Consider the following 13,034-nt stretch of genomic DNA (forward strand, 5'->3'; position numbering starts at 1 on the left):
CCTTCCCTGAGGGTCAGTGACCAGGGACCGCAGAGGAGCTGGCCCGGGTTATGGGCCAGAAAGTTTTCCAGGGTTGGTACCTTAGAGAAAATGGGGTGTAAGTAAGGTTAAGGCAGAAACATTTGCTGCTTAGTTGACTTCAATTTGGGGCCATCAAGTAAAAGCAAAAACTGTGCTTCCCGGTGCAGCCCGTGCAGGTTGAGTTTTGCTCCACCTAATACAAGCTGAGTGATTTCAGTGACATTACATTTGGCAGTTGGATTTAGGACGTAGTTCAAGAGGCTCCTTAGTCTATGTAGTTTAAAAAAATGTGGCTTTAATTACAGGCTACAGAAATTGATAAAGAAACCCAACATTTTAAGGAGACAAATAACCATGTGAGATAAGCTATCATTAAAATGGAAAATGGGCTTCAGTGAAATGTATCTTTTTTCAAATACAAGGTTTATCGTCTAAGTGTCTTACCTGTTTTTCGTTTAAATAAATGTGTGTGCACTTTTAATGCACAAGTTTAAGAGAGACCTTGATAAATCCTGTGATCTTCTGCTCTTTGAGTCAGCTGTGTCTTTCAGTTGGTGGTTACTCATTACAGGGTGCCCCGTTTTAAAGAGGTATTTGAAATGAAGTGTAACCAGGTGGTCTCCAGGGGGCTGTGTAGTGCTTCTCTCCTTTCTTTACTGGTTGTTTTATTATGTTATTAATATGCATGTCTCATTTAAGTGCAGTATCAGGTGCGGTTGCCTACAAAGATGGTTTAAGTCTGGAAAACAGCTGGAGAAAGTGATTTAGCCTGCAAGCGTGAGACCACAACGGGATGCTGCCCACCAAAAAGGGGGAAAGCTGAGTTTCATGTTTCTACTAAAGCTCCGTCCTTCCCTGTCATCATAGTCAGGTGGATCAGGACCCTTAAAGGAGATGGCCTGTCACCAGTGCTCTTGGCTGCCAGAGTTCTATAGATTAGCTAACTCACACCTAGCAAGGGGCCAAACCTAGCTACACAGTATCTTCCATAATCAGTCCAAACAGTGCCTCCTACGGAGAGTTACTCCTTTCAAGTTGAGGGCTAGCCTGTGACGGGGAAGCATGAGAATGACTGAATTTCTTCTAGAGCCTTCTACAGGCTTTCATTGAAACATCTGAACATTCAGCGGTATTAGAGAGAGAAGTGGTAAGACATCCTCGAGCTTTTGGAATATAAATGAAAAACAAGTAAAACTCAAGACTTTTATGGGTGGGGGGTGGCAGTGGAAAGATTTAGGCCTAGAGAAGGTTAATACATTTCATTGTTTGTATTAGAGGAGGTAATCAGTTGCTTAAGCCAGGAGTTTTATGTTTTCTCTGTATTCTGCCACTGCCCTAGCTCATTTTCCCACTGGCAGGCTAGGCAGCTCTGGGGCATGGATTCCTATCCAGGCCACGACTTAGCACACTTTACCTATTGCTCTCAGCCAATCACAGGCCAGCAGAACCTTCCTGCTCTGCTCCTCCATTCAATGTGAGGTCACCTCCAACTCAATATGCTGTTCTCATTATGGTAAATCATCCAGAGATACCTATTTTAAAACTTGTACACAAATTCAAGCGAAAGCAGTGCATAATGACTTACCAGTTTTATGAAAGTATCTTCTGGACGTTTAAATTCTCTTTCCAAGTTAACTCCCCCAAAATGCAGATTTAAACCTTTAAAAATGTGGATCGGTAGGCTTTTCAGATCTTCAGATGCTTGTCTTGGTGTTCTGTTGAGCAGTTATTCAGGCTTGTTCTAACGTGGCCTGTTTCCTCAGGACAGGAGTCATGGAGCTGCCAGAGAACCAGTAGACCAGAGTGGATTTCATATAAAGTGCACAGGTACAGCCCTGTCCTTTCTCAGGCTACCCTGGCACATGTGATGAGGGTGACTTGAGCCAGTGATGTCCCACGGAAGGTGCTGGGTGACGGGGATGTGGGAATAGTGGGGAAATGGGTAGGTCTAGGGGATGAGTGTGTGAACAGAGACGTCCACTGGCTGTTAGAGGCATGAGACCCCAGGAGTAGGAATGACCATGGAGGTCACTCTCTTGCCTGAGTGTCCCTAGAGTGACTGGTACCTTTCAGGCCACAAGTCCTGGTTTGGGGTTTGGAGAATAAGGCTGCCTCCTTACAAGACAGACCCGAGTTCCATGCATTTTGATACTATTCTGTCAGATTGTAATTCCTTTCTGTAAGAAAGTTAGGTGTACGCTTGGGTAGGATTGTGTGCATTTTTGTGAAAACAGTTGATTCAGATGAGGATCACCGCCGTTGTTGGGAAGACACAGTTGTGGGAAGTCACCTTTGGCCCTCAACCCTGTTCAGGTCCCGGTTTCTGCTGCTTGTACTGCTGTTGGGGCATAGGTCGCACCACAGGTGGCCGTGATTTCAACCTGAACAAAGTTAAATATTTTTACATTGACCTACTTTATTTGTATTCTTAAAAAAAAAAGATTATGAAGTACCTTAGAAATGTAGGACTGGATATAAATTATAATGAAGGATTATAATTAATTATTAATAATTAATTAATTAATAATGTCGGGTGTAATATTGTGTTTTGTCAAGTTCTGATCTGACAGTCATATATCCTGAGCTATTTATAGGTGAAATAATATGACTTCTGTGATTTGCTTTACTCAAACTAGATTGAAAAAAGGGAAGGTATAGTTGAATACTTTGGCAGTGGGTATTTATCATTTGTTATTCTGTTTGCTTCTGTGAATTTTTGAAATTTCCATGTCAAAACTGGGGAGGAAAAAACCCTCTAGGTTATGGGCCCCCAGTTATTGGCCCATGTACTTGTCAAATCATCTCTCAGCTAGTGTCTGTGAGGACCTGGGCACTGGAGCTAAGTTCCAGCAGCCCTCAGGCAGCCATACCTTCTCCACAGGTATGTGCGGGTACACGTAAGTATTTGTATAGCTCAAGTGAAAGTTTAAAGACAGGATTCTTACTACAAGCAATGCACTCCCTGATTTCATTGCTGTTTTTTTTTTTTTTTAACTGCTGGTCACGACTTACTAAATTGCCTTTATAACTGAATTGATTCCATAGCTGCCATAGTCATAATATGAGTTAACAAAGTGAATTTGGGCCTCTATACCTTGCTTTGTCTTTTCTGTCGGAGAGCTGTCACAGCGATTCTTGGGTGGCAGTCTGGTGCCCTGGGGTTAGGAAGCAGGAGGACCACCGCAGGAGGTCCCTGGCAGAGACCTGGGTCAGGTGGTCAGTAGGCGAGCCCCAAATAACTGGCAACTGTGAGGCTCGCTCCTCTTCTGGTTTGGAGAATGACTGTTTGCACAGTATCGTGTATGTATTAATTTTCAGCATTAGGAACTGTGGACTCCCTGGTCTCCTTTGTCAGAGTGGTAACCCACTGACCAAAATAATTTAGATTCAGAAAGCACATCAGAATCTCACAGTGCTTTTCTGTTACTGCTCCAGGCATCGTTTAAGAGGAAGATAGTGCAGAGGAAACATTTGTATAAGCAATAGTGCTGCAGTAGGGGCCGCTCTGAAATGAGAGGGGCCGTCAGCATTCTGCCCCATGAGGTCGGGGACAGGTGCCTTCTGTGCTCAGTCGGTTTGGTCACTGCGGTTACTGTTGGTCTTTTGATTCTTCATTTCTGCCGGCGATAATAACCCAACTGTCCCATCCTCATTACCACTCTGTGGTGTGATTCAGTTAAGTTACTACAGATTTAGCTGATCGGCGTGAAATCATCATATTTATTTATTTGAGTGCCTATTACGTGCTTAGTACAGTGGAAGGGCTAAGGACATTGCATTTTACTTGGAGAGTGAACTGCTCACACAATGTTAGAGAATGACAGAGGGCCGGTGCCAGCATATCCAGAGAGACACAGGCATCTGCTGATTCTACACGGGACCATGTATGTGATGATCAGAAGCAGGAGAGGTGGAGACTTGAGGCCCCGAAGTGCTGGGAGGGCACTGGGGCTGGGGTGTGGGATGAGGGGAGTTTGGTTTTGGTCTTGGGTGCAGCTGAAGCCGCTGGAGGTTCTCTGTTATTCTTTGAAGAACTGTCGGTCGGTACTGACTGCGTGCCAGGCCCAGATGCTGGGGGACAGGCGAGCTCTGTGGCTGCAGAGCTTGAAGCGGAGCTCAGAGGACAGGTGACGGCAGACTGGTAGGAAGTGTGGTTTGATAAGAGTGAATAAGAAAATCTTTCTGTTATGAAGACATCACGTGCAAGTGTAGAGAAAACTTCCTAATGAAGCCCCCGTACCCCAGTGTTGAATATTGTCAGTATTGTCAGCTGTCTTTTCAGGTGCAGGTTTTCCTCATCCATCCCTGCTCCCCAGGTGTCACGAGCAAAATTGTGTTCCCCCACGCTTCGTATGGTGAAGCCCTGACCCCCAGCACCTCAGAATGGGCCTATATTTTGGAGATAGGGCCTTTAAAGAGGTGATTAAGGCTAAACGAGGTCAGTCGGGTGGGCCCTAATCTCATGTGACTGACGCCCTCATAAAAGGCAGTTTGAACAGAGACACCAGAGAGATGCACACAGAGGAAGGACAGTGTGAGGACCAGGGAGAAGATGGCTGTCCCTGAGCCAAGGAAAGAGGCCTCAGGAGAAACCAAACACCTTGGTCCCAGACTTCCAGCCTCCAGGACGGGGAGAGAATAAATGTGGGCTGTTAAAGCCACCAGGTGTGTGGTGCTTTGTGAAGGCAGACTAAGCAGGTTATTTTGAAGCAGATCCTAGACATCAGGCTGATAGGACAGGACTCTAAGGTGGCTGGTCCTGTGCTAGGACTCCTTTCAGTGGGACTTGGTCTCAGTCTAGCCCTGAGGTTCTGAGGACCTGGCCTCCACTGTCACCTCAGACATGGACAGACTACTCAAAGTGGAGGGGCCACCTGCACCCTACTATGCATGGGCCCCAAGCCTCACACTCCCCCCAGGGGTTTGTAGCAGGGGATTGGGCTGAGCCTCCGTGTCATTGTCCTGACCCATGGTCTTTGCTGGCACTTTCTGCTTCTCCGTTCACTATTTCTTACCCCTCAGTCCAAGGACAGTGGCACTTCTTCAAATGTGGCGCTCAGTTTTAACAGTCACGCAGTTGTGAGGGAGTTTAGATTTGGATCTGTCAGTTTAGTCGAAATAAAAAGGACATTTCTCCCTTAGCTCAGTCCAGTGCCAAAACCGTTACAGTTTTTCCTCCTAAGTGTGCCTGAACAGTAGCAGTTTTCTGGATTATGTTAAGAGGGCATTTGATCCCAGGCATTAGATGTGCGCAGCACAACGAGAATAATCCTCCTTAATAAGTGCAGCAGGAAGTTGGACTTTGGGCTTTTGTTCGAGGCTTAGGATGGTGAACTGCAGTGTGTATCTTGTAATCCAGGAGGTGGAAAGAACAGCCGAATTCTGAAAGTGAGAAAACCGGTCCCTCTGACCCTGTTGCATTACTGTTCTTCAGGAGAACCTGGTGTGGAAGTGTCACTCAGGGTGGGAGATGCTGTTTCACTTATATTGTTACTTGTGACTCTGAGAAGAAGAGAGAGACTTCTATTTATTTGAATCTTTATTATCCATCCTATAGTTTGAAATTACATGCCATTTCCTACCCAAATCTAACATGCTTCCTGTGTGTCATTATTGTTAATTCTACAGCAGGTGTGGTTTAGAATATTCCATTCTTTCCCTTGCTCTTTACATGATGGGGATGCAGTTTTATTAATTTAATGCCTCAGACTGACGTATATGTCAAGTGTGTTATCTTACTTGTTACACATAAGGAAATGTTCCAGGTCTCACCATGTCTAAGTGTTTTATTGTTGCCACTAGATGTGTTGCTGTAAATAGCACTTAACGTTTTATGTTCTGAGATAACGCACAGTAGCTGAAGCAGACCTGCCTGTGGTACATCTAATGTCAGACCTATTTCACGCTCTCTTCTAAGGCTCCTTTCCCTTCACGTTGTACACCTTCAGCCCTGCTCCTTAGAAGAGGAATATATAGCCGCAGTCTGCTTTTTCCAGCAGCACCCCCACCTCGCATTTTATTACGAAAAGTTCTCAATACACCGAAGTCAGAAGAATTTTTACGGGAAGTACCTAGGACATCCACTGCCTAGATTCTACCATAATGTTTGCTGTACTTGTTTTATCCATATCTACCCATCTCCTCATCCCTCTATCCATCCGTCAACCTGTTTTATTTTTCTGATGCATTTCAAGTACATTGCAGACATCAGTGCACTTTGATCTAAACACTTCAGCAGGCGTATTATTAACTAGAGTTCAGTATTTGTTTATAATTTTCTTTTGCTGTTAAAGTTATATTTAGTGAAATGTACACATCTTAAATGTACATTAGCTAAATTTTAAAAAATGCATACACCTGTGTAACCCAAACTCCTGCCAAGAAATAGACCATTGCCATCAGTCAGAAACTTCCCTTATGCCTCTTAGAAGTCCCTTTCCCAGGTAACCACTGTTCTGTTTCCACTGTCGATTAGTTCTGTCTGGATTAGTCCTATCTGTTTTAGAACTTCATACAGATGGATTCATACAATATATGTATATTCTCGTGTGCAAGGATCCTTTCATTCAGCGTAATGTTTTTGAGGTTCATCCATAATGTTGCATGTATCAGTTACTGCTGAGTAGTATTTTGTTGTATGTATATACCACAATTCATCTGTCACTTGCTGTCCGACATTTGGGTTCTTTTTAGTTTTATTATGAAAAGCTGCTATAAGTGTTTGTGAACAACTCATCGCGTGAACATGTTGTCATTTCTCTCGGCCAAATACCTAATAGTGGAATTGCTGAATTATATAGTAACTACATATTTAACTTTATAAAACACTGCCAGAATATTCCCTACTGAATTTCTGTCTGCTAATTCTATCAGGTGTTGAGAGAGAAGGGTGTTAAAATCTCTAGTTATTGTTTTAGATTCACTTGTTTCTCCCTGTAGTTCTGTTCATTTTGGCTTCATGTATTTTTAAGCTCTGCTCTAAAGAACATACACATTTAGGATTATTTTGTCTTTTTTTTTTTTTTAATTGAAGTACAGTCAATTACAGTGTGTCAATTTCTGGTGTACAGCACAGTGTCCCATCATGCATATACAGACATATATTTGTTTTCATATTTTTTGGTAGGATTATTATGTCTTGAAACGGCTCTTTTTCATTATGAAATGACCATCTTTATTTCTGGCAATAATCCTTAGTTTGAAATCTACTTTGTCTGATATTAATATGGTCACAGCAGCTTTCTTATGCTGTATGTTTGTATGGTGTGTCTTTCATGAATAGCATAGTTGTTAATTTTTTTAATCTAGGGTAACAACTTCTGCCTTTTAATTTTGCCATTTATATTTAATGTAATTGTTGATCTGGTTGTATTTGTCTACCATTTTGCTATTTGTTTTCTATTTCTCTTTGCACTTTATTCCTTTGTTTCTCCTTTTCTGTCTTCTTTTGGGTTGACTATTTTTAGTATTCCATTCTATTGCTAACTGCTCTTCTGCTGTATCTCCTCTAAGCATTACAATATGCATCCATAACTTGTCACTGACTGCCGTAAATTAATGTCATAACCTTTCTTATCTAGTGTAAGAACCTTTCAGAAGTACCATTCCATTTATACTTCCTCCTTTCATTTGTATAACTTTTGATACACATTTTATTTCTATACATGTTATAAATTCAACATTATATGATTTTTTCAATTGATTTGTCACCTTTTTCTGTTGAAATCGTTTTGTTTTTTTTTTAATGGAGGTACTAGGGATTGAACCCAGGACCTTGTACATGTAAGTATGTGCTTTACCACTGAGCTGTACCCTCCCCCTGAAATAGTTTTAAATTTATGTACAAGTTGGAGAAGTAGTACACAGACCACTCATATACCTTCCATCCAGATTCCCTAATTTTTAACATTTCTGAACCATTTACAGTTAAATTGCAGACATGATGCCCCGTGGTCCTTTGTCCTTCAGATCGTATTTCCTCAGTACAGGGACACTCCAACCTCATATCACTAAGACCATGGCAATCAGGAATTAACATCATCAATATTACCGTCTAATTCACGTACTCCATCCAAACTTGTTGATTGATGTCGATTCGCCTCAGCTGTGATCACTTGCCAGATTTCTCTATTTTAAAATTCTTATTCTTATTCTACTCACAAGATTATAATCCTGTATTATCATTATTTACTGTGAAGCTCAAATTGTCCCAAGTTTAGATAGTAGGAGCTACTTTAAACTGACTCTAGTGTCTTTATTTTTCATTGTGGTAAAAAATCTCTAACATTCAATTTACCATCTTAACCATTTTTAAGTGTACAGTTCAGTCATGTTAAGTATATTTATATTATTGTGTATCTGGTGTCTTGTGACAAATCCCTAGTATTCTTTGAGCTCTTGCTTACATTTGCTACAAAATTGTTCCTGGGTAATCTGATACTTTCCTGTCCAGCCCTGAACCTGTCCAAGGAGCGCTGATTGTATTCAGTGGAAATGATATTTAGAAACCAAGATCTGGTTAGTAGATGTGCTTATTGCAGTTGGGGTGTTATTGCTTCTAGATCCTAGAGGTCATAACCTTAATCTGTGAGAGGGTTGTTCTGATACCATCTACTCTGTTTTGAGAATAGGAACCTCTTTGGGGTTATTTTTCTTGACAATATTTTTTGGAGATCTTTCATTATGGGTATATAGTTTTTTTCTTCTTCTGAAGAGCTGAATGGCATTTTCTTCTGTGGTTTAATATAATTCCTTCAAACAGTAGCCTATTTATGGACTTTTAGATTATCATTTTGCTCTAACAAAAAATGCAGTTATTAGCCTTCTACTAACCTAACACGTGTGTAAGTGTATCTACAGGATTGATTCCTGAAAATGCAGTTGTCAGGGAAGCTTATGTATATTTGTAATTTTATAGATAGTGACAATTTGTTCCCCATAGTGAGTGTACCAGTTTTTATTCTTAACAATTTGTGAGAGTGCTTGTTTTTGAATATCCACGCCCACGTAGCACATTACCAAACTGTTGAAAATTTACCAAGCTGATGAAAATGGTATTAGCTAATAATTTTGGATTTTATTTTCCAAAGTGCACTTAAAGGTTTTTTTTTAAGTTAAAAACTCCACTTACATCTTAGAAAAAAATAGCAAAATATAAGAATAATGGAAAAAATCTTATCTGCTAGAAACAACTATTAGAGCTTTTCAGATTGCCTTCCCATGTGTGTATACTTTTGTGTTTGTATACACAGTCTTACTTCCTTGTTTTCCCCTGGGGAGAGGTAATTAGGTTGGTTGGTTTGTTTTTAGAGGAGGTACCGGGGATTGAACCTGGGACCTCATGCACGCTAAGCACGCGCTCTACCACTTGAGCGACACCCTCCCCCCCCCCACAGTCTTATTTCTTTGGTGTCATTTATTTCAAACACTTGTTCAGGGCCCACTGAGTACAGTGATTTCTGGGGAGCTGTTGCTTCCTTCCTCAATCTCCCTCACCATCTGATGGTGGATCTGGGGGGTGTCTTAGTGCTGTGAGGTTGAGAGGCCTGAGTGCATTTAGAAGGGCGGAGAGCGGTGGGTCAGGATGTACACTGGGCAGAGTGAGCGCGTTCTCCGTACCACCCCTCCCCACCTCAGCCCAGCTCCGCATCATGTGGTCCTGTTGCTGCTGCAGAAGCCGAGGCCCACTGGGCTTCTCCGTGCTAATCAGCACAGGTTTCTGTAGCAGCATTGGGCACATGTAGAGACAAGCCCGAGATGAAGCATGCCTTCCAGGTAAGCATCAGGAGTGGAGTTACTTAGCCCGGAAGGAGGTCGAGGAGTCAAGGTAACTGGTTGTGAATCTTCTAAAGATCCCGGTTGTGTTTTAGTACTTGTTTTGAACAGACACCTGTGGACCCCATTTCTGGAGTGACCCTCCTGTGTGTGTGTGAACTTTGGTTCCCTCTCAGAGCTGTATTTTTGTTGTAACTACCAGAGGCAGAAACACTTGTTGCAACACGTCCTGTTGGTGGTATTTTATTACCCCAAATATGCCAGGAATACTGCTCGGGAAATCCTTATGTCTGGATCCTCCACATCGTAAGAAACGTGCTTGGGTCCCCAGTGCCACGTCTATTTTGGGGAGGAGGCATGATTTGCCTTTTTCGGAAAAGGGCCTGGAAACGTCGGCCTGCCTTGTCTCCTCGAATGCCCCCTTTCAGCAGTGGAATACCCCGTTCTCCCGTCCCTGCCTTCTTTCTTCCATTTTTTGGATCTCAGACAAAGAGGGCTAAGTTGATCATACATATGATTGTTCCCTGCCAGGCCTCCCTGGTGCTTTCTGTTTATTTTATTTATTCATTTATCTGCTCATTTTCTTTGCTCCCCAGTCCCCCCCCTCCTCTTTCATATCCCTCCTTCCTTGGCAACCGTCCTTTCGTGTTTAATGGGGGTCCTTTTGTTTGTGTGTGCCCTTGTAGAATGTGTTGTTTTGATGTGTGTTTTAAAGAATCTGTATTTTGAAATAATTTCAAACTCAAGAAAAACTGCGAGACTAGCACAGGAGGGCCTGTGTACCCCTAGGGGAACTGACACTGAGGTGGTGGCCCCTACAGAAGCAGTGTGGCGAGCACACTGCCCGGCCCTTTCTCTCAGCATGCGCTCGGTGTCTCTGTGCACATCTCTGGTGTTGCTTCCATCACATTCCTGACCGTCTACTCACCAGGGATGTGGCTAGATTTTAAAAGACCATCCTGTTGGCCATTCCAGTCTCTTCTGGTCGCCCATCACCGTGGGGCCAGGTTCTACTGGGGATGCCCATTGGCCTTGCCAGTGGCAGTGGTTCTTTGTGGGTGTTTATGTGGGCTCCATGAAGATTCCAGTCACGGATTGGCCGTCACATCTGTCCCACGGTGGGAGCCTGGACGGCTGCCCCTTGGTCACTGTGTCCAGTGCATTGGGCTGTGGGAGATTCATGAGCACTAAGGCAGACAGCTCAGCTTCCGTGGACCGTGCACCTTGGGGGCAAGGCAATCTTTACCAGCCGTGACCTGGGTCCAGCCTGGTGGGCGAGGCCCTCCTGAGCCGGCAGTGTGGGTAAGGGGGACCTTGCTTCCCCTCGGTCCAGACCACGCGCAGCTGCCTGTTTATGGAAGTGGCTAGGTTTTGCCATTAAGTGGAGGTGTTCTTTCTGTCTCTCAGTAGGCATTTCTGGGGCGGGTCTCGCCTTACGAGAAGGCAGTTGGGAGAGAACTTGTCAGAACTGTGGTCGAGCTGTCATCATTTTTCCTTCAGTGGGTGCTTTTCTCCTTCGTCTAGTTCCCTCCGTGGGTGCTCCTCTCCTTATAGGAGAAACGTTTTCTATATCCCAAGGGACCATCGAGGGTTGGCATCCTCTCTGTTGTTAGTGACTGTGGGGACAGTGTGTGACATGCTCCCTATGGTGCTGTCCAGATGGCTCACAGGTGACCTGGGAAAGTGAGGCCTTGGACTTCGCTCTCCCCGTGATCTGCCCCTTTAGACAGAAGTGGTTGGATGGCATGCAGCCTCACAGGTGGTTCCCTCTGGAAGCTGTCAGTCCGCTACGACTCCCACGAGGAAGAAGCACCACCACCCCTTGGCACGTGCCGGCTTTGGGTGGCTGGTGGAGAGTTCAGGCAGTAAAGGCCTACTGCTCACTCTGCCAGGTGCAGGCAAACTGACTTTGGTTTTCTTCCTGGGGGGCCCAGCTTTCTTTTGGAAGGCACTAGCAGTGTCTGAGCCAGCAGCAGCAGCAGCAACACATTCAGGCCCCGTTACCATGCCAGGCATCGTGGGGACAGCAGCCCTGCTGTTTGAAGGCTCCGTGCAACAGTGGCTTCTGTTCCCCTGACTGGGTGGGACCTCGGGGCTGGACACGGGTTCACTAGTGCGTCTTGGCCCCTTTGGGGGTGCCAGTCACTCTTAGCTGTGCATTTGGCAGGCCTTTCCATGCAGGGTCACCTACACCAGCCTCCAGGCTCTGCCTTCAATGCCTCTGCAGTTTCTCTGCCAGTTACATGGGCTGATGAAATAGTGCAGCTCAAATGCACAACCACAACCAGGGTTCTAGTGAAGACAGCAATATGTGGGGGGGCGGGGCAGGCTCCTGGACCTCGTCCTCCTTCCCAAACCCCACCCCCTGTTCCTGCATCCCAGGCTGGGCTCTTAGACCAGCTGCTGTCTCCTCCCGCCCACTTGCTCAGCCCCTCCAGCCGCCTTGGCTTCTCCCTTTGTTCTGTAGTAACTCCAGCCTATCATAGAAGATTATGATTACAGATATATACTTTAGGATTAAAATGAACAGAAACGCTCAAAATCCCTCTGAGAGAGACTCCTGGGACTCACAAGCATGGACTTGAAGTACAAGACACCTTGTGCTTGGCTGGGACAGTGGCATTGCCACAGTGTCTGTTCTCCCCGAGTCAGTTTATAATGTGACCCTGATAGAAACACCATTGGGCTTTTCAGTGGAGCTAGACCACTTGACTTAAAGATCAGTTTTGTTCTGAACAAGCAAGAACAACCTCTGAAAAGGAGCGATGAGGGAGGAACCCCAGGTTGGGTCATGCTGTCCTGCCCCTGATGAAAGCTACGTGGTTGTCCCGGGATAAGCTGCAGGAACAGAGGAGAAGATGCAGAAACAGACCCTGATCTGTAGGGAAACTGAGTGCGCAGTAAGATGGCATTTTGCAGCCGTGGGGAAATGATGAATGGGTGGTATTGGGGTAACTTGACAAACATGTGGAAAGGGTAAAATCATGTACACCAGGATGAACAATAGATGGTTCAGAGATTTAAATACAAACAGAATAATTAAGCCATAAAGGCGCTAGGCAAAAGCATGGGTGAATTCTTCAGTGATCTGGGAGGTGAGGAAGCTTCCTTAATTTGAAATTCAGAGCAATGAGGGGAAAGAGCAGAAGATCTGATAACATAAACATAAGCAAAGTAGAAAGACAACATATTGAAAAAAGATTGCAACTGAAGAAAACAAAAGGTAAATATCCCGTGTA

At 44.3% G+C, this 13,034-nt stretch overlaps 1 protein-coding gene across 5 annotated transcripts in view; it reads left to right on the forward strand.

Annotated features, from left to right (window-relative positions):
* Window positions 1-13,034, forward strand: part of CCM2 (CCM2 scaffold protein) — a 56,039-nt gene that overhangs the window by 773 nt on the left and 42,232 nt on the right. The window lies entirely within an intron of this gene.

Source organism: Camelus bactrianus, chromosome 7, assembly GCF_048773025.1.
Source record: "Camelus bactrianus isolate YW-2024 breed Bactrian camel chromosome 7, ASM4877302v1, whole genome shotgun sequence".
Taxonomy (NCBI): domain Eukaryota; kingdom Metazoa; phylum Chordata; class Mammalia; order Artiodactyla; family Camelidae; genus Camelus; species Camelus bactrianus.